Source organism: Apodemus sylvaticus, chromosome 19, assembly GCF_947179515.1.
Source record: "Apodemus sylvaticus chromosome 19, mApoSyl1.1, whole genome shotgun sequence".
NCBI classification, from domain to species: domain Eukaryota; kingdom Metazoa; phylum Chordata; class Mammalia; order Rodentia; family Muridae; genus Apodemus; species Apodemus sylvaticus.
In genome coordinates this window covers 5,602,587-5,626,073 of record NC_067490.1, presented here as the reverse complement: position 1 = coordinate 5,626,073, position 23,487 = coordinate 5,602,587, and the positions used below count along the sequence as shown (strand labels likewise).

Below are 23,487 nucleotides of genomic sequence, written 5' to 3'. Positions count from 1 at the left end.
GTGTGTGTGTGTGTGTGCATCCACTTGTTTTAGAGTATAGGCGCACTCATGTGTGCGTGCACGTGGAGGCTCAAGGTCGATTTGTGACAATCTTTTTGTGTTCTGGTTTGTTGTGATAAATCACCTTGACCAGAACTGACTTGGCGGGGAAAGGGCCTGTCTGCCTTTCACCTCCACGTCTAGTCTGACACTTAGGGAAATCGAGGCAGGGACTGAAGCCGAAACCAGGCAATGTCTTTTCCTAGCTCTCTGACTTTTTTTTTTTTTTTTTCACACAGCCCAATCCCGCCTGCCTGCTTAGGAACGGTGTAGCAATCAAGAAAACGCTCCACAGACGTGGCCATGGGCCAATCAGACGAAGGCAATCGTCCATCCGGCGTTCCTTCTTCCCAGGTGTGTAAGGCTGACGGCCTTACTCACTAAGGTAGGGTTTTTTTGTTTTGTTTTTTAAAGGAAGAGGGACCTTGAAGAGGTGCGTGATTCTATTTTTTAATGCATTCATTTTATGTATATGAGTACACTGTAGCTGTACAGTTGGTTGTGAGCCATCATGTGGTTGCTGGGAATTGAACTCAGGACCTCTGCTCGCTCCTGTTCAAAGATTTATTTATTATATGTGAGTACACTGTAGCTGTCTTCAGACACACAGAAGAGGGCGTCAGATCTCATTACAGTTGGTTGTGAGCCACCATGTGGTTGCTGGGAATTGAACTCAGGACCTCTGCTCGCTCCTGTTCAAAGATTTATTTATTATATGTGAGTACACTGTAGCTGTCTTCAGACACACAGAAGAGGGCGTCAGATCTCATTACAGTTGGTTGTGAGCCACCATGTGGTTGCTGGGAATTTGAATTCAGGACCTCTGCTCATTCTGGTCAGGCCCCACTTGCTCTGGCCATGCTAGCTTCCAGCCTAAAAATTTATTTTTATTCGCTTCTGGCCTGAAGATTTATTTATTATTATATGTAAGTACACCATAGCTGTCTTCAGATGCACCAGTAGAGGGCGTCAGATCTTATTACAGATAGTTGTGGGCCACCACGTAGTTGCTGGGATTTGAACTAAGAACCTTCGGAAGAGCAGTCAGTGCTCTTCCCGGCTGAGCCATCTCTCCAGCCCCCAGGGTTTTTCAATAAACCTGGGGGCACTCGGTTAAAGGCTAGTTTGGCTAGCAAGCTCACCCGGGATCCCATCTCTGTCTTCAGGGGTTCCAGTTACAAGCGGGCTACTACACTACTATATCCACTCGTGACTTTCATGGTTCTGTGGATCTGAATTTTAGTGTGCTTCAACTAGCGTGCCACAGCCCGCTTCTTTCAAGACTAAAGACAGCCGGGCAGTGGTGGCACACGCTTGTAATCCCAGCACTTGACTGAAAGAGGCAGGTGGATCTAAGTTCAAGGCTAGCTGGGTCTACAGAGCCAAGTTCCAGGTTAGCCCAAGCTACACACAGAAACCCGGTCTCAAAAAACCAAGACAATCAAAAAGACTAAAGACTCATCTGTTTGGCTGCTACCAGATCCCTCCTGATAGTTCTTAGCCGGGTACTTCTGGTTTTGCCTTTGAACAATCCAGAGGGAACCGGTGATTATACCCCAGGGTGACTTGTCCTAAACTGGTAGCAGCTTTTTGGGGGCGTGGCCAGGCTTTTTTCTTTTTGCCCTATGGGGCTATAGGTCAGATCTCGGGCCTTGTGCTATGACACTAAGTCCTGTCAGCTGCTTCATTGTTGGCTTGGGGGGGGGGTCTGGGTGTGGATGTGTTGCTTGCACTGTGTCCAAGCAACTCCTGCCCCTCAGCCTCCTGAGTGGCTGGGATGACAGGCCATCCAGCCAGGCAGGAACACAGCTTTTATTCTGAGGACGATGATGCCTGTGGAGATTTAGGGCAAGCGTTCTGCCAGCAGGTGCCCGAGTTATCCTTGGCAGCTTATTTTTTTTTCTTCCGTTAGAACAAATGTGTACGAATATTTCACTTGCAAGTACAGCACACGTGACCTGGCAGAGGAGGTTAGCAAGAGGTACTGGGTCCCCGGGCACTGGAGCTATAGTTGAGAGTTGCCCTGTGGGTGCCTCTGTAAGAGCAACACATGTTCCTGTAGGATGGAATCAACTCTCTAGCCCCTGTCTTAGCCAGGGTTTCTATTCTTGCACAAACATCATCACCAAGAAGCAAGCTGGGGAGGAAAGGGTTTATTCAGCTTACATTTCCACATTGCTGTTCATCACCAAAGGAAGTCGGGACTGGAACTCACACAGGGCAGGGACCTGGAGGCAGGAGCTGATGCAGAGGCCATGGAGGGGTGCTGCTTACTGGCTTGCTTCCCCTGGCTTGCCCAGCTTGCTCTCTTACAGAACCCAGGACCACCAGCCCAGGGATGGCTCCACCCACCATGAGCCAGGCCCTCCCACCCTTGATCACTAACTGAGAAACTGCATTACAGCTGGATCTCATGGAGGCATTTCCTCAAGGGAGGCTTTCTCTATGAAAACTCCAGCTTGTGTCAAGTTGACGCACAAAACCAGCCAGTGCACCTCCCTGTCCGCTTTTGAGACAGGTAGCGTAGGCTGGCCTCAAACTATGTTTACATAGTTGAGGATGACCCTGCATTCCCAGCGCTACCTCGAGTTGCTAGGATTCCGGAGTGCAGTGCGTCGTTCCTACTTTATTTGGAGCTGGAGACTGAACTCAGGGCTTGCCACATGCTTGGAAGGGCCCTACCAACTGAGTTACAGCCCGCCCCAGCCCCCGTCGTAGCTTTTCCACTTCTGGGGTTGATATCATCCAGGTGTTCCTTGCAGGTCAGTTTAGCTGACATTGTCCACTGTGGGAAGGGTCCGAGACCCACTGGGTGGAGTCGCCCGTGGAGGCTTCACCTGTGCCCTAAGCAGTGTGTCGCACACTGACTGATCGCACACTGACTGATCCGGATGAGGTTCCTCGCGGTCCTAGCCCAGGCAGCAAGCCTAACCGTCCTCAATGCCCCCACTAGCGACAAATCACCGGTACACACCCCGAGCCCACTTCGCTGAGCTGCAGCCAGCAAGGCCCATCATCTACCGGTGGAACTCCAAAGCTACTTCCTCATTCTCCTCACCCAAGCGTGGGCCACGGGTGTTTCAGCGTCCTTAGGGCTCCAGGCGCTGTTGGGGGCCTGGTATACACCGGGCTGCGCTGCTGTAACCCCAGCACTCAGGAGGTCGAGGCAGGGGGGCTCAGAAGTTCAGGGTCATCATTACTCAGCAGTTTGCGGCTAACCTGTACTTCGAAAAGCTGACATTAATAACGCCATTGCACCTGCTAGCGAGGCTTTCTGATTGGATCAAGAACGTTGTCTAGATAGAGAGCTCCCCCCCCCCCATTTGTTTTTTAACTTGTTTTTTTAAGACAGTCTTTGTCGTAGTCCAAGAGCTCGGCTTCAACAAGAGATCTGGGTTTAAAGCTACCATACCTGGCTCCCCCCAAGCATGGATGTGGAGGTCAGAGGGCAATTCATGTAAATCGGTGGCTCTCGCCTTTCACTTTGTGCGACCTGGGGATCGAACTCGGTAGGCATGCTTGGAGGCAGGCGCCTATCTTGACTTCCGAGAGGCCTCTCTGGGGAGCCTTATCAGCTAAGGGTTTTGCGTCTTCGCTACGCCCAGCGAAAAGCCCCTTGCGGTCCAACCGGTTCCGGTTCTAATCCCAGGAGTGTGAGGGTTGTGGAATTCCACAATCAGCTTTTCTGTGTCGGCCCTGAAAGTGCAGCCAGCAGGACTGGCCCGGAGAAGGTGCTGATCCTAGCGCTGCGTGCGCAGGGGACAGCTCGCTATCAGTGTTCAAGCGGAAAAGGCTTGGGAGGGGGTTGGGGTGGGGTGGTGCCCGTTCCTCACAGCGGATCCCACACTCCCCGTGCTTACCCCGGCCGGGGAACTGGAGAGGCCCCTCTGGCCTGCTCATGACCCGCGAAGGCTTGGGGACCAGAAGAACCCGTACTAAGCGCGGGAGCGGGCAGCGCCCGGGAGGAGGAGCGCGGGGCGGAGCGCATCGCCCTGCCTCCCCCCGCCCCCGCCTCTCGCATCCGGCGGCGGCACAGGATGTTCTTTCGCTCGGGTCCCCCCGCCCCCGCTCTCACTTTCTTCCCCGCTCCCCTCCTCCACACGCGCCGCGCCCCGCGCCGGCACCTTGCTTAACCCCTTCCCGACCGCGCCCAGAGCGCGCAGCGAGCCTGGGTTGCCTCGGTAGGCGCGAGACTGCGCCCACCCGGACAGCGTCGAGGGTGGAGGGTACAGTGGTCTTCCAGGGACTCAAGCCTGCAGCCTCCAACCCCCCCTAAATCGCCCTCTCTAGCGATCTTAGGCTAAATTGCGAAGAGCAAGCGCGAGGCGCGTTCTCTCGTGGGCGCAAACCGGAGTGCGTAGTTATCTCCTGCCTAAGGAGCCGGGGAGGATCCAGCAACTTTAACCTCATCTTCCCCTCCAGGTTGTGCTAAGGCGCGGCTCACGCCTTTGGAGAGGATGGAGAGAGGCCACACCCCTCTGACGTCACTATTTCCAAGGCAACCGGAGGCGGGGCTGTAGACAGGCGGACTTCGGGGACTGCTGGCTGACTAGGGCTGCAGGACAGGGTGCGGCTGGGCTGGGGGCTCGGCGGGGTGGGACGTTTCATGTCTTTGCTTTTTCGTTGACTCGCTTGGTGAGTGAGGGACAACTTGTGTTCAATTTTTGATTCGGCAAATGTTTATGCTTGGCGCCATTCTTAGGGATTGTTCTGCCCTCTCCAAGCCTGCGCTTCACAGGTTGTCACCAATCCGGGTGGAGTGGCCGTGCACCCAAGATATGATCCTGGGATAGATGTAATGTTTTTTTATTAAATTTTCCAGGGGCGGGGGACTGGGGCTCGTGTGCCAAACGTTCTCCCCTTCTACCTTGTGGGACCCCAACTCTTGTCAGGCTTGGCGGTCCCTCTATCCACTGAGTTGTCTGTAATTATTCAGTGTCCCCTTTCTCTTGTCAAGTACCCCAGAATAGGCACTAATCAGGGCAGACTTGGTTCTCTAATTCATGGAAGGTCCCAGCCATTCAGGGAAGGGGGACAAACTGTCCCTAGCTCGCTCGCCAGCTCACCACGTACCAGCTCCTTCCCAGCCAGTGCTTTAGGTCTTGCGACCTTTGCCCCCTTTGTATTTCTAGCGCCTTTTACAGCCTAGGAGCCGAGTCTGAGAGCTGGGAGAGGACCCTATTGGAACCAGGACAGGACCCAAGCCTGTGGGTCTTCTTAGACAAATGAAATGGTGTATAAGAAAGAACAGTCCTGCCCCTAACCCTGTCATGAAGGAGTTTACAGCCTACAGGGAAACGGGTAGGGTAGTGCGGGGGTGGGGGATGGGGTGGGTGGTGGTGGTGGTGGTGGTGGTGGTGGTGGTGAAGATACCACAGAACATAATTAAGCAATAAAGCTAGAACAGGTTGGAGGCTCCTCCAAAGGATCGAAATAGGGTTGAGATTGTCAGAGCCTTTTAAGCAGAAGGTGCATTCCCAGGTAGGCCAGAGGGGGTGTCTGTAAAACTAGAACCACAGTATGGGAGTGAGACTATTCCTGCAAAGACTATAGGGGCTCAGCCACAGACAGGCTTTTTTATTTTTATTTATTTTTTAAACAAGATGTCTAGCCCAGGCTGACCTCAAATCCTCTATTTAGCCAAAAATAACCTTCAACATCTGATCTTCCTGGCTCTATCTTTGGAATGCTGGGATTACAGGTGTGCGCCCCGCCCTCCACGCCCCCCATGGATGGAGGGACCTGGGGCCTCTCTCTTCCATGTTTCTTCATGTTTGGCGAGCCTTGTACGATTTAGTCGTGTCACAGGAGCGGGGACCTCAGCAGCCACTCCCATTTCTCTCTGGCCCCCAAGTGTGTGCTAAAGCACAAGCTCCCTGAGGGTAACTGGGTGTCGGCTCGGCTCCTTCCTTCAATCTCTGAGAACCTCGAGGTAATTGAGAAATACGGCCTGAGGACTGGCAAGAAGGTTCTGGTGGGGAAAGGTCCTTGCTGCTAAGTCTGATGTCTGGGGGACCCACATGGCAAAAGAGAGACTTGATTTCTGTAAGTTATTTGGTGCCTGCCGCGTCCCTCCGGCCACAGCACACCTGTATCTACTACACTCACTAAATAGGTCCATGTTTAAAGAACAGGACCCGGGAGAGCATCAGGAAGGTGCTAGGCTAGAATGGACATGCCTACCAAGGAGGAAGAGAGTAAGAGGGAGGTGAGGGGAATGTTGGATCAAATGGGTCGCTGGGTCACTTGGGAATATCCAATGTCCTCTCGGACATCAGTCCTGTGGGCTGGAGACGGCAGGGACGAACCCCGGCCTCTGCTCTGGGAACCTGGGTACCTGGTGTACCCACTGTGTTTGGCTGAAGGTGATAACATGTACAGCAAACGGTGCTTGGGAGAGATAATTCTAGAAGGGTGTGTAGGAGCCAGGAAAAGCCGCCGGCGTGACCGTTTGGGCCTAAGGTGGGGTCTGTGGGGCTGGAGAGAAGGGACTGGGGAAACCCAGCACTTGGGAGGCAGAGGCAGGTGGATTTCAGTGTTGGAGGCCAGCCTGGTCTACAGAGTGAGTTCCAGGACAGCCAGGGCTACACAGAGAAACCCTGTCTCCAAAACAAAACAAAAACAAACAAACAAAAAAGAACAAATGGAGCAAAAATGGGTAGAGAATCTGATGTTTGGTGACAGATCCAGTATAGAATATAGGCTGCTGATATAAGCGAGAACAGTGACAAGTTAACTAACAGGAGCCAGCCAGATGAGTCTGCTGAACATTAAAGACACTTGCCACCGAGCCTGAGGACCCTGGGTTTGATCCCTGGGACTCACAGGGTGAAAACACGGTAATTAAAAAAATATAGTTGCAAGGCAGGGTTTGTCTGTGTAGCCCTGGCTGTCTGAACACAGAAATCCGCCTGCCTCTGCCTCCCAAGTGCTGGGATTAAAGGTGTGGGCCACCGAGAGCAACTCAGTAAATTATTTTTCTTGTTCAGAAACTTTTAACAGGTGAGTTTATTTTTCGTTGCTGTAGGGTTGAACTGTCGAATGCATTCGCTGAAACATTTTGCTTGCTTAACATTACCATTCTCCCAGAGCTAAGAGTGGAGAAGCTGCCGCCCCTGATTTTGTCCTGTTTTCCCACCTGCAGTCATATACTTAGGTACCCTTTGACCTCCCGGGGAAGATGTGTAACATCCAGAACTACTGATAAAGAAGAGGAAAAAAATATGTATTTTTTAGAATGAAATGTTTCCCCTCAAAGTGGACTCAAGCATGTTCCCCGTGTATACAGCACAGTACCTGACTCTCTTTTGGCACAATTGTTTCGCGTTTGTCATGGATAGCACAGAGGTTGGTGTTTTTAAAAAGGCCAACTAGACTGGCTTCACTTGCCTCCTGCACAGCACCAGTTTTCACAGAGTGCCACAGTACCAGGCCAGTAATGATGAGGTTCTTCACCCCTCCAGTAGAGGGCGCACTCTTGGGAGTGGCTTTTGTAGCCAGCTGTTTCTTGGGGGCTTTTCAGCTATCCGCCTTCTCCCTTAGCGAGTGGGTGGCAGTGCTGGCGTTAGGAGTGGAGGCTGGGAACACCCAGTAATTTGATTTTTAAAAATTAAGCCGGGCGGTGGTGGCACACACCTGTAATCCCAGCACTTGGGAGGCAGAGGCAGACGGATTTCTGAGTTTGAGGCCAGCCTGGTCTACAGAGTGAGTTCCAGGACAGCCAAGGCTATACAGAGAAACCCTGTCTCAAAAAACCAAAACAAAACAAAAAACCCAAAAAAACCATGGGCACTAGGGACAGACCTGTGGGTTGTAGGTTGGAATAGCCGATGGCTGGGACAGAGGGGACCAAGTGGAGTCTCTTCTGGAGGATCTGGCGAGTGTCAGCTGGCACGTGTACTGTGTTGAAAGGTGGTCCCTAGCCTGGGCCGGTGCTGCTGGCCCTCACCGTTGGCTACAGAGCTTGCAGATGGTGCAACCAGATGGCCTGGGGACACCAGGCCCAGGTGAGGCACTTTAGCAGCCTAGGGTCCCGCCCCTAAACTTCAGCCTGGAAGGCCCTGGAACCCAGGCCTATGCTGACTGCCAAAGCCTTTCCGGGAACCCAGCAGAGAACAGAGCCCCTCCCTGCCAGCCTGGCACTCTCCAGGCACAGGGTGTCCCTTGGGGTACCTTGAAGACACCCCAGGAGGCTGGAGTACTGAACAGCCCCTCCTTCCCAGGAACCACCCTGCTTTGGCCTTTTGCCACGTTGTCAGTGGCCCCACCAGACCGCAAGAATCAGCAGGCACTGAGGAGGAATTTCGTGGCTGGGTGGCCAGCTTCTTGGTCCTTTGCTGTGGCTTCAGGTGGGAGGGTGGGGACTACAGAAAAAGCAGACTCTCAGGCTTCAGAGGACCACGCCACCTGCTTCTCCCTCCCTCCCTCCCGGGAGGAAATCTTCAGGGCCCCAGTGGTTTTGAAAGGAGGGGGACCGGAAGAGAGACAGCACTGTGGGTCAACCGAGGACAGGGCAGAACTCTGAATTCTTCTAGGATGCTCTTCTTTGGTACCCTTACCCACCAAACCCCAGAGCAAACTGCTTTCTCTGCAACTAACAGTCACAAGCCACTCTAGAGACCTCCAGAGGAGTCCCAGAGTGGGTGGGGACCTATAGCGGGTGTCTCCGCGATATCCCCCTCCCCACTCGTAGGTGCAGAGAAGAGGGTCGCAAGTGGGCTAAGCCTACTGTGCTCCGGTCTGGAGGGTCCGGAGATGGCGTCTCGGAGGAGTGAGGAGGTCTCGTATCCGACCGTGTGGAGGTCTTGCAGCGCCGCGCCCTCCCTCCTCGCGCGGAGCCGGCTGCTGACCGCAGGCTGCAGGAGCGGTTGATCTGGGGAGCGGGCGAGCACACCCACTTACCCAGCTGCTGAGTCAGGCTGTTCTCGCTCGCGCTCGCCCGCCCGCCCGCCCGCTCTCGCCCGGGACATTGTGTTCCAGCCCCAGCGCGCTGGCAGCGGGCCCAGGCGCTCACACCAGCCTCCTCGCCCTGTTTGTGCTCGCGGCTTGCGCTGTGGCGCAGCCTCCCGTGGCCGCGGGGACTGTCAGGAGGCACCCCTGTAGGGTGGGCCCCAGCAGCCCTGAGCACTCACCAGCCTCGCTCGGAGCATCCACATCTCTCCAGACTCCCTGGCTAGGTGCATCCCCTACCCGGGGGTTTATGGAATATGAGGACAGTTGGGGGCTGGGGCAGGTGTTGAGAGCCCCCACCCTCCCTCCACACAAACGCTTAGTCCTGGTGCTGCAGAAGGACAGTTGGAAGCACGCCAGACTCAGACTTGGGAGACCTGGAATGTGGTCACGTGACAACAGAAGCCCGCTTTGAGGGGGACCAATTCAAGCATCCTCCCTTTTCCTCCCCCCCCCCGCCCCCTTCGCCTTGATCCGTCACAGACTTCGGGAGCACGGAGACTCCAGGGATTCCCGGAGCCCGCAAGCAAGCCCAGCCTTTTTGGAAAGCTTGGGAAGCCCCTGGCAGGATGCTGAGAGGAAGGAGTGCCGAGTGGGAGTGGTAGAGCCAGGGCAGGGCGGCGCAAGAGGACCCCAAAGGCTCTGCCTATTGTCCAGCAAACACTGGTGTGTTACTGAGAGTCATCATTTATTTCTCTCGGCCCGGTCTGCAAAGACAACACCAAGTGCTGGCTCCTCTCCAAAGAGAGGACTGTGCCGGGCCTGAGCGCCTACACACGGAACGCTCTGGGGTGGTCCCGCTAAGGATGTCATGAAAAGTGAGACATACTTTCTTTTTCATATCTATTTTATTTTTAATTTGTGTGTGTGTGTGTGTGAGAGAGAGAGAGAGAGAGAGAGAACTCGCACGCGCGTACACACACACACACACACACACACACACACTGTTTGGAGCAGCTGAATCCAGAAGAGGGCATCAGATCCCCAGGAGCTGGGGTTACAGGTAGCAGTCAGCCACCTTGTGTGGGGCACTGGGAACCAAACTCAAGTCCTCTCTGCAAGAGCAGCAATCGCTCTTAACCCTTGAGCCAGCCCTGTCTCCGACCACAGACATCATTTCTAAGGCCCATCTTCTCCGTTCCTACGTCCACATTTCTCTGCAGTGTGTGTGTGGGTGGTGCCTGCCCTGTCTCCTCATCTCTCCTGCCCCGATAGGAAGGTCCCCAAAGCTCAGCAGCCTGGGCCCTGTCAGTCCCCTGTTCTAGCTAGCCGGTTACTTTCAGCTGGTTCTAACCTGATTAGAAGGCCCTTGAAGCTGAAACAAAGTCGACTTTTTTTTTTTTTCTTAAGGCCTCCTCATTCATTCTCCTAATCCCAGCCCGACTCATCTATCCCAGGCCAAGTCTGATACTGAGGTTGCCGTCAACAAAATACCCTTGGGGCATGTTGTAAACCAGTTACAGAGACAAACAGTGTGTAGTCAAAAGGCAACCCAGACCAACAGGTGGCCAGCACCTAAAGTGTGTATCAGCAGTGACAGAGAGACCTCCCAGAAGGTTCTATGCCCTGGGTTTTGTGTGTGAGTATGAGTGTGTGGAGGGGAGGGGAGGGGAGGGGGGGAGGGGAGGGGTGGTGATGACTCATTTTAGTTGTCATCCGCCCCAAACAGGCTTCATGCTAAATATTTCACGTGTATTAACTCTGCTCTTTAAGGGGCAGTTTTGAGGGAAGGGTTAGAAAGAGGACAGTACCCAAGCCTCGCCCACTCAAGGCCAAGAGTGGGGCAGCCTTGAATGTGGGTTCTCCACCTCAGTCCTTGGGCACTGCATGTTCCCTGGCCTGCCACACCCACATCCTACACCCAAGAGAGCCCAGCACAGCCCAGCACTGGATAGCTCTGTCCCACCCCCTGCATGGCTGGCTGTGTGACCTTGGAAGAGGCACTTCCTCTGTCACCTGCGGTGATTCTCTGAGTCCTGGTCTGAAGAATGCTTGCCACCCGCGCCCCCCCCCCCCCCCCCCCCCCCCGTGTCACCTGGGCCGTGGTAGCTGCCCACCCCCACACCATGTACACACTCACTGCCCCTCCTCCCAGCCCACCCTCTCCCACCTTCGTCCCACACCCAGCCCTCTACCTGGAGCTGGGGGAGGAACTAATAGGGTTTCCTGTGGCCACCAAAGGGACAGGGGCTTTCTCTGGGTGCCAGACCTGAGGGAGAAGTTGGGGGAGGAGGTGGAGGAAGCTCCTCCGATGCCTTCCCATCATGCTGCGGTGTTTCCACCTCTTAGGAAGCTTGCTACAGTGTGTTACCCTGGGGCCGGAATGTGCCGTGTGTTTCAAATGGCCTTTGTCCAGTCCTACCCTGGCTGCTGCTTATTTACCCTACTTGTCCAGGGGTGGCATCCTGCTGTCCGGCACCAGCTCTCATCTGCCCACCTCCCGGCTGAGTCCCATCAGCTCAGATAGTCTTCAGTCCCTGGTCCCCACAGTATGGAGTGGGGGTGGGGAGCCCAGCGAGTTTACCTTGGAGGGGGGAAGGGAAACTCTAGAAGAGTGCAGGAGGCCCCCAGTTCATATTTTCTCTGTCTCTGTGTTTCTCTCTCTCTGTGTGTCTCTCTTTTTCTGTGTGTCTCTCTGTGTCTCTGTCTCTGTGTCATCTGTCTCTGTCTCTATCTCACTCTGTCTCTGTGTGTGTCATTGGTTTCTGTCTTTCTGTCATTTTTGTCTCTCTGTCTATGTCTCTCTGTCTTTCTCTGTGTATGTCTCTGTATCTTTCTGTGTCTCTCTGTATCTCTGCCTCTTTATCTCTCCCTGTCTCATGCTGTCTCTCTGTCATCTCTGTCTCTCTCTGTGTCTCTGTCTGTCTCTCTCTTTGTCTCTGTCTCTCTGTCTCTCTCTCTCTGTGTCTCTGTCTTCGTCTCTGCAGCTTCTCTGAGCTTGACCCCCTTTCCTGAACTCGTTCATTTTCTGCATTTGTTTCTTGTGCTTTGGCTGCTGCCACCTGAGCCCCGCTGGACAAGTGTCCCCTGCCAGCTAGCGGGTACAGGCAGAGGTGGGAGCCTGGGAAGGGCAGGCACCCACCCCAGCCTCTCATCAGGACTCTCAGTCCCCAGCAGAGCTGCAACTGGAACAGCACGTTTCATTTATAGACACCATCTTTCTATATAGCCCAGGCTGGCCTTGAGTTCATGACCCTCCTTTCCCAGCCTCCCAGGCAGTGGGATTACAAACACCATTGATGACACTGGCCCAAGGGATAGGCTAAACTCTATTTGCAAGGTCCCCGTGGTACCACTAGCAGATTTGGAGTGTCCCCTGTCTTGGCACCCAGCTTGGGATATTTGGTCTGCCTGTAACTACTTACCTAGAGACAAATGGGCTGATATGACTGACACAGCCCAGGCTAGCCTAAATTTTCTCTGTGTACCTGAGGATGACCTTCTGAGGTCATCTGTCTCTGTCTTCTGAGTGACAGGATTATGCCACCTTGCCCAGCTGACAGGAGCACGAGCCTTTCTTACTGTCCACAGCAGGGCTTTGGGAAGAATCTAGGCAATGACCCTGGCTGTCCCATAGGCCTATCCAAACTTAGCCTGAGTCTCCTCTGAAGAGGACCAGCAGCCGTGCTCCCTCAAGGTCAAAGTGCCCTGCTTCCTGTCATGGGGCTCTTCTGAGCAAGGAGATGAAGAAACTTGCAGGATGTCCTATATCCGGTGATGTGTGTGGCCTTTCACGGAGCCCTATCGCCCCAGGAGAGGAGGAGAGGGTCACGGCTCCACAGTGCCTGCCCAGACTTCTCTCTGCTACCAAAGCGGATGGAGCAGAGACACCAAATAGCCCACGTGTGGCTGCTCTGTGCTGGTTTCTGGCTTCCTGTCCTCAGTGGCTCTGTGGGGGACACTGTGTTCCGGGCAGCTTTTTCTTCCTCTAAGTTCTTCTTCCTCTTTTTCCAATCCTTCCTCACCCAGAGTTCTGTTTATACAACTCTGGGTCTGTAGTTACTTTGTAAAATATTACATTTTATTTTATTTATTTTCGTGTGTGTGTGTGTGTATGTATGTATGTGTGTGTATATGTATGTGTGTGGTACGTATGTATGTGTGTGGTATATATGTGTGTGTATGTATGTGTGTGTGTGTGTGTGTAAGAACATATGCATCACATGCACATTGGCAGTTAGAGGGAATCAGTTCCCTCTGTCCACCATGTGGGTTCTGAGATTGAACTCAGGTCATCAGGCTAGCTCATTTCTCAAGAACTAATTTTATTCCTCCCAGGTTCCCCCAGTACAGATTATCTTTGCCCAGACTTTTCTGTGTCAGACTCATGAATTCAGAGGGTACTTATTCAGCACCTAACATACGCACTGGACCAAGACTGGAAGCGCTATCTTTATTAAGCACCTACTGTGTGCAACTGGCATTGTCTTGTCTAAAGCAGTGCTTCCCAACCTTTCTAATGACACAGGTCCTCTTGTTCAGGTGACCCCCCCCCAAACAAAAGATTGTTTTTGTTGCTATTTCATAACTAATTTTTCTACTGCTGTGAATCATAATGTAAATACCTGATATGCAGGCTATCTGATGTGTGACCTCTATGAAAGTGTCCTTTGACTTCCAAGTGAGTCTCGACTCACAGGTGGAGAACCACTGCCCTAGAGGCATGGATGCGGAATGCTCTCTCTCTCCTCACGACCTCCGGATAATGTGCAAATGCATAAAACCATACCCTGAGGCCTTGGGAACTTGGGGACCCGGGCGTGGCCAGAGCAGAAGGTTCTGGCAGGGCTCTTTGGAGAAAGTTAATCTTCAGGTCTGCAGAGAGCTGGGCTAGGCACGGCACAGTGCAAGCTGTTCCAGGTACAGGGGACAGGGCGTGAGGCGGTCCTGTACTCTTCTCTGTCAGGCAGCAGGCACTGTTTGGTCTGGCTGGACACAGAGTGCAGGTTGAGGAGGCCAGGGGGATGAGGCCAGGCGGGCAGGCCCAGACGGTGCAGTACCTTGTGTTCCAGCGAAGGGCTGACCTTTATCCTGGAGCAGCCGGAAGCTCAGACAGCCTCCCGGCTCCCTGTACCCAGGGAGCTTCAGGGCTGGGTGAGGGCCAGGCCCAGAGTGTTCTGCAAGCCTCTATTAAGGAACATTTACTGCCCTTTGGCTCAGGGAGGCCTGTGGGAGAATCAGTCACTTAAATCTAATGTCCTTTGCGAGCCTGGCTGTTCATTCATTCGAAAGAGCTCAGAGGCCATCCATCTGATGCTTAGCAAACTCCTAGGCTGCCCCGGGCTGGCTCCGCTCTCAAGAAACTTACATCCTGGGTGGTTAGGGCCATAAACAAGCAGGCAAATGAAACAAATTAGCAGATAATGTGGGATCAGAAGTGCACAGGGGAAATGAACAGGGAGGTTGCTGAGAGTCAGGGTGTGCCGGCCCAGCAGGCGGGGGTGGGGGTGGGGGGTACGTCTGGGGGACCAGCTCTCCCCACAACAGAAGCAGCACCTTCCTCCATGGTGCTTCCCCCAAGGCATGAAGGAGTTTGGCATCTCTCTTCAGGACACGGTAGGGGACCCATTCTGTGGAGACGGAAAGCAAGGCTCAGAGTCGCTGAAGATCTCTGGCCAAGAATCACAACTGGAGGTTGGGTGTGGTAAGACCACACCTTAATCCTATCGTTCAGGAGGCAGAAGCAAATAGATCTCTGTGAGCACATAGTTAGCCTGTCTCCATAGTGAGTATCCGGGCAGTTAGGGCTACCTAGTGATACCCCAGCTCAAAATCCATCCATCAATCATAACTTGTGACTATAAAGTCAACTTTTTTTTTCTACCAAGTGTCAGGAGCGACCCTCAGCGGTCCGGAATTAGCTAAGAAGGTTTAGCCTCTGAAACTTTGTCCTTGTCCCTGAATACACAGTCCCTCCCTGACACCCCCAGGCTCTGTCTCACTAGTCACAGTCCTAAGCCTGCTTCCTCTTCTGACAGCTAAGGGAGTAAGGGTCATCCAGAGCTTGCTCAGGGGTGGGGGTGGGTGGGGTTTAGGAGAGAGCATGCCACACGGGAGTGCTGGGACAATGGAAGCTTTGTCACTCACGTTGGGATGGGGAGGTCAAAGACTCCCAAGGACCTGAAAACCCAAGATCCAAGAGACAGGATCCGATTAAAGCCCTCTCCCTTTCCTTCCTTGTTCCTGGTCTTTCCCTCCCCTCTCCCTTTTTTCTCCCTCCTCCTCTCTCCCACCTTCTCTTTCCTCCCCCTCCTTTCTCCTCCCTCTCTCCTCTCCTCCCTTTCTTCCTTCCCCTCTGTTCCTCTCTTCTCCTGTCTCCACTCCTTCCCCATCCTCCCTTCCCTCCCCACCCCCACCCCCCATCTCTCCTCATCCTCCTCCCCTCCCCTTTGCTCTCTTTCCCCCCCTCTCCTCCCCATTCCTCCTCTCCGCCACCTCAGTTGGGATCCCACACTGACACATCTTGTACTTCCCGTTTCCAGGGAAATTCCTTGCCCACTCGACCACACCCGCCCCTGAGGACCTGCCCATCTCTTTGGGTAGAGCAGAAACCAGACAGGGACCTGGATTGTGAGGCAAACACCCCCTGCTGGGTGGGCGCCAAGAGCCTTCGAGGGGGAGGGGGAATAGCTCCCCAACACCCAGAGCCTGGCTTGGGCTGCAGGGTCCAAGCGCTTTGGAGAAGAGGTGGGGACCTTGTGGAATGTGTGACTCTGGCCCTTCCAGCTGCAGTTAGTAGGACAGAGACCCCTCCCCACGGGTGTCCTGGCTTCTCCTGTTTCCTGCCCTTGCTGCTGTGGGAGCCCAGTCACCACAGCACACTGGCACACAGACACTCGGCCCCTCCCAGGCACCCCGAGAGGACCAGCTGCAACTCGGGGCGCCTGGCCTTGGCATGGTCGCAGAGACTCAGCAGGCCCTCCACCCCTTTCCGTGCTCCCAGGTCTCAGGCAAAACACCACTCTGATCTTCGATGCTGGGTGGGTGGGGGGGCTCGGCGCAGGGTTATTTTTAGCAGGGATTGGAGAAAGGCACATTTCTTGACTTTCACTGGGTGCCACTCCCTAACCCCCCAGCCCAAGATTGGCCTAAAGAGTCAGGCTGGGAAACCCCCTCCTAGGCAGAGGAAACCAGTGCTAATTCTCAGGACCCACAGTGGCAGGCAAGCGTGGGGCTGCACGGATGGGGAAATTCCACCTCATTCCTGGTCTCTGTGTCTCATAAATTTGGGGAGTAAAGGAGATGTAGTGTATAGAGTCAGGGTCCTCAGCGTTAGGAAGTGGACGCCCAAGGGACCACTTGGTTATTGCCAGGGACTTCTGGGAGTGTCCGCAGAGGCTAATTTTAGGGTTTTCTTTTTTCTTTTCTGTTTGTTTTTTGATATAGGGTCTCTCTAGCCCTGGCTGGCCTGGAAGTGGCTGTGTAGACCAGACAAGCCTTAAAATGATAGTGATTTGCCTGCCCCTGACTCTTGAGTGATACATTCAAAGGTGTGAGCCAGCGCAGCCAGCCTTTTACAGAAATGTTTTAATATTACATTTTGCTGGGACTGGTGAGGTGGCTCAGCGCATGAAGGTACTTCATGTCCTGAGTCCATTTCTGGGACCCAAATGGTGGCGTGGGAGAACTGACTCTAAAGGTTCTCCTCAGATCTGTATATGGATGCACGGACATGGAAAACACACACACAGGACTCACACACACATGCACATACAGCACACATACACTCACACACACAGACCACACATAGGACTCACACACACATACGCAGGATTCACACACACATATACATCCATACACTCACATTGCACACACCACACACATATCACACATACACAAGTACTCATAAACACATGACACTCATATATACATACACTCACAAACACACACAAATGCACATTCATACACCACACACACCATACACACAGACCACACAGAACTCTCTTTCTCATACACACATGCACACACAGGACAAATACACTCACACATACTCACACATCACACATACCATACACACACAGACCAGACACACACACTACACACAGGACTCATACACACACGCACAGGACTCACAAACACACATACACATTCATGCACACACTCACACACATAGCACACCCGATATACACCCCACGCATATACCACACACACTCACACATATACTCACAAATACAGGACACTCGTGCCAATATCAGGAGTAGATCCCAGGAAATTACTGGCTAGCCAGCCTAGCCCAACCCAACCCAAGCTCACTGTGGTCAGAGAGAGATCCTGTCTCAAAAAGGAACGTGTAAAATCGATAGGCAGAGAGATATCTGATACAATCTGTGTGCTCACATGGGGACACATGCACACGTGTGTCGAACACAGTCACAATACACAGAGGGCTAAAGGGTGGCTCCGGAGTTCAGAGTCTATATTACCTTTCCACAGGACTGGAGTGCGGTTCCCAGAACCAGGCCCGCAAGTCCAGCTCCAGAGAGCACAGGCTTTCCCGCCCTCTGCGGGTACCCATGTACATGACACACATATGCACAAATGCACACAAATTTAAAAAATCATTTTTGGCTGGGCATGGTGGCACAAGCCTTTTTCAATCCTTGCACTCGGGAGTCAGAGGAGGGCTGATCTCTGTGATGTTGAGGCTAGCCTGGTCTACAAATTGAGTCCAGGACAGCCGGGGCTGTTACACAGAGACATCCTTTTTCAAAACAACAAAACAAAACAAATTAAAAAAAAACAAAAAATTATTTTTGAAGCCAGGCGGTGGTGGTGCATGCCTTTAATCCAAGCACTTGGAAGGCAGAGGCAGGCAGATTTCTGAGTTCAAGGCCAGCCTGGGCTACAGAGTGAATTCCAAGTCAGCCAGGGCTACACAGAGAAACCTTGTCTCGAAAAAACCTAAATAAATAAATAAATAAATAAATAAATAAAATGATTTTTTGTTATTTGTTTCCATTATTATCGTTATTATTTAATTAATTAATTTTTGTTTTTTGAGATAGGGTCTCTCTCTGTCACAGTCTTGGCTGTCCTGGAACTCCATCTGTAGACCAGACTGACCTTGAAGTCACAGAGACCCACCTGCCTCTGCCTCCCAAGTGCTGGGACTAAAGGCGGGCACCACCATCACCCAGCTATTTTTCCTTTTTAAAAATAAATCCTTAAAACAAACAAAAAAATAAATGTAGCTGCTATTCCTGGAGAGGAGAGTGCGCAGCAAGATGAGTCAAGGTGGTTGTTGTAGCATTCTTAGACTTTTCTCTGTGTAGTCCTGGCTGGCCTTGAACTCATCTGTCTCTGCCTCCTCAGTGACAGAAAGGGTGCCCCACCATGCCCAGCCAAAATTAACTTTTGAGGCTGGCCTTGAATTTCTGATCCTGCTCTCTCCATCCACCCTGGTGCTAGGATTATGAACCGCCACACCCAGCTTATAAGGTGCCGGGGATAGAGCCCAGATGTTCATGCATGCTAGGCAAGAACTCTATCCGCTGTATCTCCAGCCTGTGGACAGGAACAGGTAGAAAGACCTCCACTCAGGACTTACTTCAGCTCGGACACAGGAGCTGGGAGTCACCCTTGAGACTAGAACAAGAGGCCTTGAGTAAAGGGGGAGATGGGGTGAGGAGAGGCAGCGTGGTTCTTTTGTCAGTTGTCTGTCCCTGGTGAGACAGCAGCCCCTCCCCCTCCTAGAGCCCCTCACCCCGCTTAGCGGGGTGGGCGTTGGGGAGGCAGTAGCAAGGCCAAGACTTTTTCAAGGCCATCCGGCCAGGGACAGGCAGAAGTGGGGGCTCTGTGGTTAGCTGATTTCTTTTCCTCTTCCCTTTCAAGGTCATTAAGATTCTGGGCCTCCCACATCCTTTTGTCCCGCCTGGAGAGGAGAGAACTGAGCTTCCTAGAGAGGCAAGAGAGGGTCCCGAGGGTCCTGCGAGCTCTTGCCCTCTCTCTAAAATACCCACCTGAAGCTGCCGCCCCGGAGGATGACTGAGATACACCTACTGGCCGTGACATCAGAGTTGGCATACCCAGGTGAGAAGAGGGCTTTATCTTGTCTCCAGTTTAGGGATAAATAATGAGCAGCTGGCAAAGGGAGGCGAGGGAACCTCCCCTGAACACTCTAGGCACACCCCACATGCCTCGTCTCTGGGCTTTGTCTCCTGCAAGCCCCTGGAAAGGAAGAGGGCGCGAGCGTTGACCTGGAGTCAGGAGCCCTTACTTCCGGTTCTAGGGCTCCCAATCGCTTCCTCTCTCCGGGGCCGTGGTCTCCCGCGAACAAGAGCGAAGCACTCTTTGAAGGCCCTGGACTCCTGTCTGATTTCCTTTTCCCTGCCCTAGCTCCTTTGTGTGAGTCATGTCTGCCGCCTGGAATGCTGGGATTTCACGCCTTCCTACCTACCGAGCAGGCAAGCAGCAGGACAGCCAGGTCTGAGGGTCAGCCTGGAAGATGGAGCTCTTTGGGCAAAGCCGACTGCTCTGGGAAGGGTCCCAGGAGGAAGACAGTTGGGAGCCCGGTGCTGTGTTTAGTCACACACACCCAGGAAGATCGTGTCCTCAACAAACAGATGCTGGGTGTGGTGACACATGCCGGTAATTCCAGGTAGTGGGAAGCAGTCGTTCCAGGTCGACCTTGGCTACCTGGTGAGGTTGAGGTCCACCCTGAGCTATTTGAAACCCTGATCCTCCCGGACCAAAATCAAGTGCTGGGCAGATGGTTCAGTGGGTAGGATCCCAGGAACCTACCTTAAAAGCTAGGCATGTTGGTGCTGTGTGTCTGGGTACCAACACCAGGGAAACAGCAGAGTTGGGGCGTCCCCGAAGGTCATTGCCTGGCCAGCCGGTTTGCTTCAGGTTTAGTGAGAGACGCTGTCAGTCTCAAAAAAATAAAGGTGGGGAATGATTGTCACTTGATGTCCATCTCTGGCCTATAGACCCCACCCCACAACCCAAAAAGGCATAAACACCACCAAATGCACCGCTTCAAGGTCAGGCCTAGTGGCATACACCTTTAATCCTGGCCCTCAGGAGACAAGAGACGCGCTATAGCACGAGGCTGTCTCAAGCAGCAGCAGCACCACCACCAGCAAAACCAAATATGGCTCCCACAACCTCACCCAAGCCCACTTGCCTGTCTGCCGACACACCAACCAGGTTACAAAAATGGCTCCTTCTCATGGTTCCCACGTGTACCAGTTGGTGGGAGGTGTCACCCTCAGACTCACAGACACAAAGACACAAGTGGAGACACCAACATATTTACAAGCAGGAACATGCAGTACTCCTCCCCCTACACACATCAAACACATACATACACATCCATGTCCCTCCATGAGCACACGGGCACACATGTGCACAGGGCTTCACTTTTCACATCTTCCTCCACCCAGGGCTCTCATCTGTGTCACCAAGGGAACTCAGGAACCCACCAGCACAGAACCCCGCTTGCCCCTGGCTGCCTCTGGGTTCGTAGCCACCCGGGTATCATTTCTGCTGTTCTTCCTCCTAGCGCCTGGTGTGAATTAGAGGAAGCGTCCAGAGCTGGGGGTTCACCTTGGGGCACCCTGCTTGAGTGGCTGGCAGGAATGGGGCTATAGAGGGGAGGGGCAGGTGAACAGCTGGGTAAAGACTGTCCCTTCAGTACACAGAGGTCTCCAAGACACTGTGGTTTGCAGGACCAGCACACCGGCGCTGGTTTCTCTTATACACTGTTTTTTTCTTTTATTTTCGGTTGTGAGTCTAGCCTTTACCGGCTGAGCCATCTCTGCAGCCCTGGTGCTTTTCTTAATAGGCTTTTGTTTTTGTTATGTTTTGCCCGAGTGTATCTATGTGTACCACGATGTCTGGTGCCGGAGAAGGCGAGGAGAGTGTGTTGAATCCCCTTGAACATGAGTCGTGAGGTGGTTGTGAACCACCGTGTATGCTCTGGGAACTGGACCTGGATTGTTTTGGAAGGGCAGCCAGTGCGCTGAACTGCCCAGCCATCTCTCCAGTCCCGTCCGGTCACATTTCCTAACTGTCCTACCCTGCTTTGGCTTTGTTGCTGGGAGACTGGCTGCACGGAGCTCAGCCTGGCCGCAAATTAACTAAGTAGCCAGGATGACCCTGACTTCTGACCCTCTTCCCTGCTGAGTAGCTTCTGGGTTGAAAGACAACTTTTCTATGCTGCAGTTGAGGCAGAGGCCTGCACATTCGAGGCTGCGTTAGCACATCTTTGCCTGAAGTTACAACCTTTAAAAAAAAGAAGAATTAATTTTGTTTTGTGTGGGTGTGGGCAGGCAGGTATCGCCATGGCGGCTGGCTCATGGAGATAAGAGGATTGTGGGACTGGGTGGGGCTGGGGGTGGGGCTTGGCGGGGCGGGGCTATCTCTGCTTCTTTGACTCCCTCACATCAACAGAGGGATAACTTGCGTTCAATCTTTGGTTCAGCAAACATTTATGCTTGGAGCCATCCTCAGGGACTGTCGTCTCCTCTCTCCAAGTCTGTGGTTTACCGGTTGTCACAGTTCAGGTGCCGTGGCCTGGCAGTCGGATTACGACGTTCCTAAAACAGATAAGAAACCTTCGTTACACTTAGGTGTTTGTGTGGTTGTGTGTGTGTGTGGGAAGCATGTGTGCGTCACCACGTGCTACCGTGTGCAGTAGGTCAAAGGACAGCCAGTGGGTGAAGGTTCTCTCCTTCCACCTGGGAGGTCTTGGAGACGGAACTGAGACCGCCATGCTGGCAGCAACCGTCTTTCCCTGCTGAGCTAACCCGCTGGCCCGGAGTCCCTGAAACTCCTTAGCCTCCTGCCTCCACTTCCTGTGCGCTGGGAGCCCACCAGGCCTGGACTCTTGTTGGAGGGGCCTCAGGCTTGAGGGGGGGCTTAGAGAGGACCCCGTTCTGGTTATGAAGCACGGTGCCCGCTGCTTCACACAGATGCTCTCCAGGGCATTATGGCATTAACCTGCCGCCATCCAGGGAGAGGGGTCACGCCTGTGACACAACCTACCAGATGTGAAGGGCCGAACAAGGAGGAAGTTTGGAGCTGATTCAGTCTTGTTCAGCGGTAGACACTGCGCCCAGACTGTGTGCCTGGGGTTGGCGGGATGGCGACGGCGGCAGATGCAAGACTGAGACCTAGTGGAGCTTCACGCGGTGACAGACGTGTCATTATCCTTCTATATGACCTCAGTCGAGGCGAGAAAACTGAGTGTCCCAGGCCAGGCTGTACCACACAGAGATCCTGCCTTAAAACAAAACAAAATCAGAAACAAAACAGTAGTGGGTGGTGCTGGCCAGGTGGTTCAGTGGGTGACGCGCTTGCTTTAAAAAGGTGAGGAGGCTGAGAGTCGTTGCCCTCGTAAACTCTAGGCCTGTGGGGCCTAGCTGTAATCCTAGGCCTGGGGACTCAGAGATAAGGACTCTCAGAGGAAACTTCCTGGCTAAGGGAGCTGACTGGCTGCTCTGGGATCTGTAGGAGCCTTTCCCTCATCACACAAAGTCAGGAGCAATTGAGGAAGATACAGATCATCAACCTCTGACCCTCCACAGGCATCTGAGCACACACACACACACACAGGTATGCACACACATCCACACGTCACATACAAATACACATTAAAAACAACAACAACAAAAAAAGCCAAGGGCTGGTGACAGGTAGAGCAGCAGCTGGCCAGTCTCGTGTTCCATCCCTGGTGTCACAGATGCAGTGACAGTAGCCACAGAGCTCATGCTCATCCATTGCCCCACCCCCACTGATCCCAGCCAGTGGTCCAGTGGGAGGGCCCATCCGTCAACCCCTCCCCCCAGAAGGAGCACCCGCTGACCACAGCACCTGTAAGCACCTCCAGTTGGTCAATAACAAATTAATGAGTACGTTTATTCAGACCTAGTGGATGAGAAAGTGTGATTAGTTTTGTATTTATGTCAGATTTCTGTCCTAACACCACCCCCCCCTTTTTCTTTTTTTCCTGTGCAGCCCTGGCTGTTCTAAGAACTCACTTTGTAGACCAGGCTGGCTTCGAACTCACAGAGATCTGCTTACCTCTGCCTCCTTAGTACTGGGATCAAACGTGTACCACCACCAGCCTGCCAACAAAACTAATTTTTTATTGACCATAGCATATTCAAGAGAAATAAAAGTTTGAGAGTAAAACTCCATGCATATGTATGTATGTATGTATGTATGTATGTATCTATCTATCTATCTATCTATCTATCTATCTATCTATCTATCTATCTAGTGACAGAGTCTTGTGTAGCACAGGCTGGCATTGAACTTGGCATATAGCCAAGGATAACCCAAGAGCCGGATAACAGGCCCGTGTCACCACACCTGGCCCTTCCTGGTTTTTGAATGGAAGTCAAATGACTCTCCAGCCTAAGTTTCTCAGAGTTGGTCAAGAGAGAGATGTCCTTGTTGCCAGGGCTTGCAGGTGGGGTGTTTACCCATCATTGCAACACTTGGCAGGCAAAACAGGAGAAACCCCGTAAAGGAGAGGTCAGCCCGCGCCACTTG

At 53.0% G+C, this 23,487-nt stretch overlaps 1 protein-coding gene and 2 long non-coding RNA genes across 3 annotated transcripts in view; 1 reads left to right on the top strand and 2 right to left on the bottom strand.

Annotated features, from left to right (window-relative positions):
* Positions 1-2,177: 2,177 nt before the first annotated feature.
* LOC127669940 (uncharacterized) lies at positions 2,178-4,450 on the bottom strand. Its single transcript, XR_007974438.1, has 2 exons — positions 3,900-4,450; positions 2,178-3,756 (listed from the first exon to the last, which is right to left on the bottom strand). It is a non-coding gene; the product is annotated as an uncharacterized LOC127669940 (long non-coding RNA).
* Positions 4,451-14,305: 9,855 nt separating this feature from the next.
* Positions 14,306-22,527, bottom strand: LOC127669139 (uncharacterized). Its single transcript, XR_007974306.1, has 4 exons — positions 21,976-22,527; positions 19,729-21,527; positions 18,948-19,155; positions 14,306-14,558 (listed from the first exon to the last, which is right to left on the bottom strand). It is a non-coding gene; the product is annotated as an uncharacterized LOC127669139 (long non-coding RNA).
* The window catches only part of Fkbp5 (FKBP prolyl isomerase 5), a 109,799-nt gene continuing 105,233 nt past the window's right edge, over positions 18,922-23,487 (top strand). The window contains exon 1 of the mRNA XM_052163002.1: positions 18,922-19,017. The gene's annotated coding sequence lies outside the window, so the exon portion shown is untranslated. The remainder of the gene's footprint in view (positions 19,018-23,487) is intronic.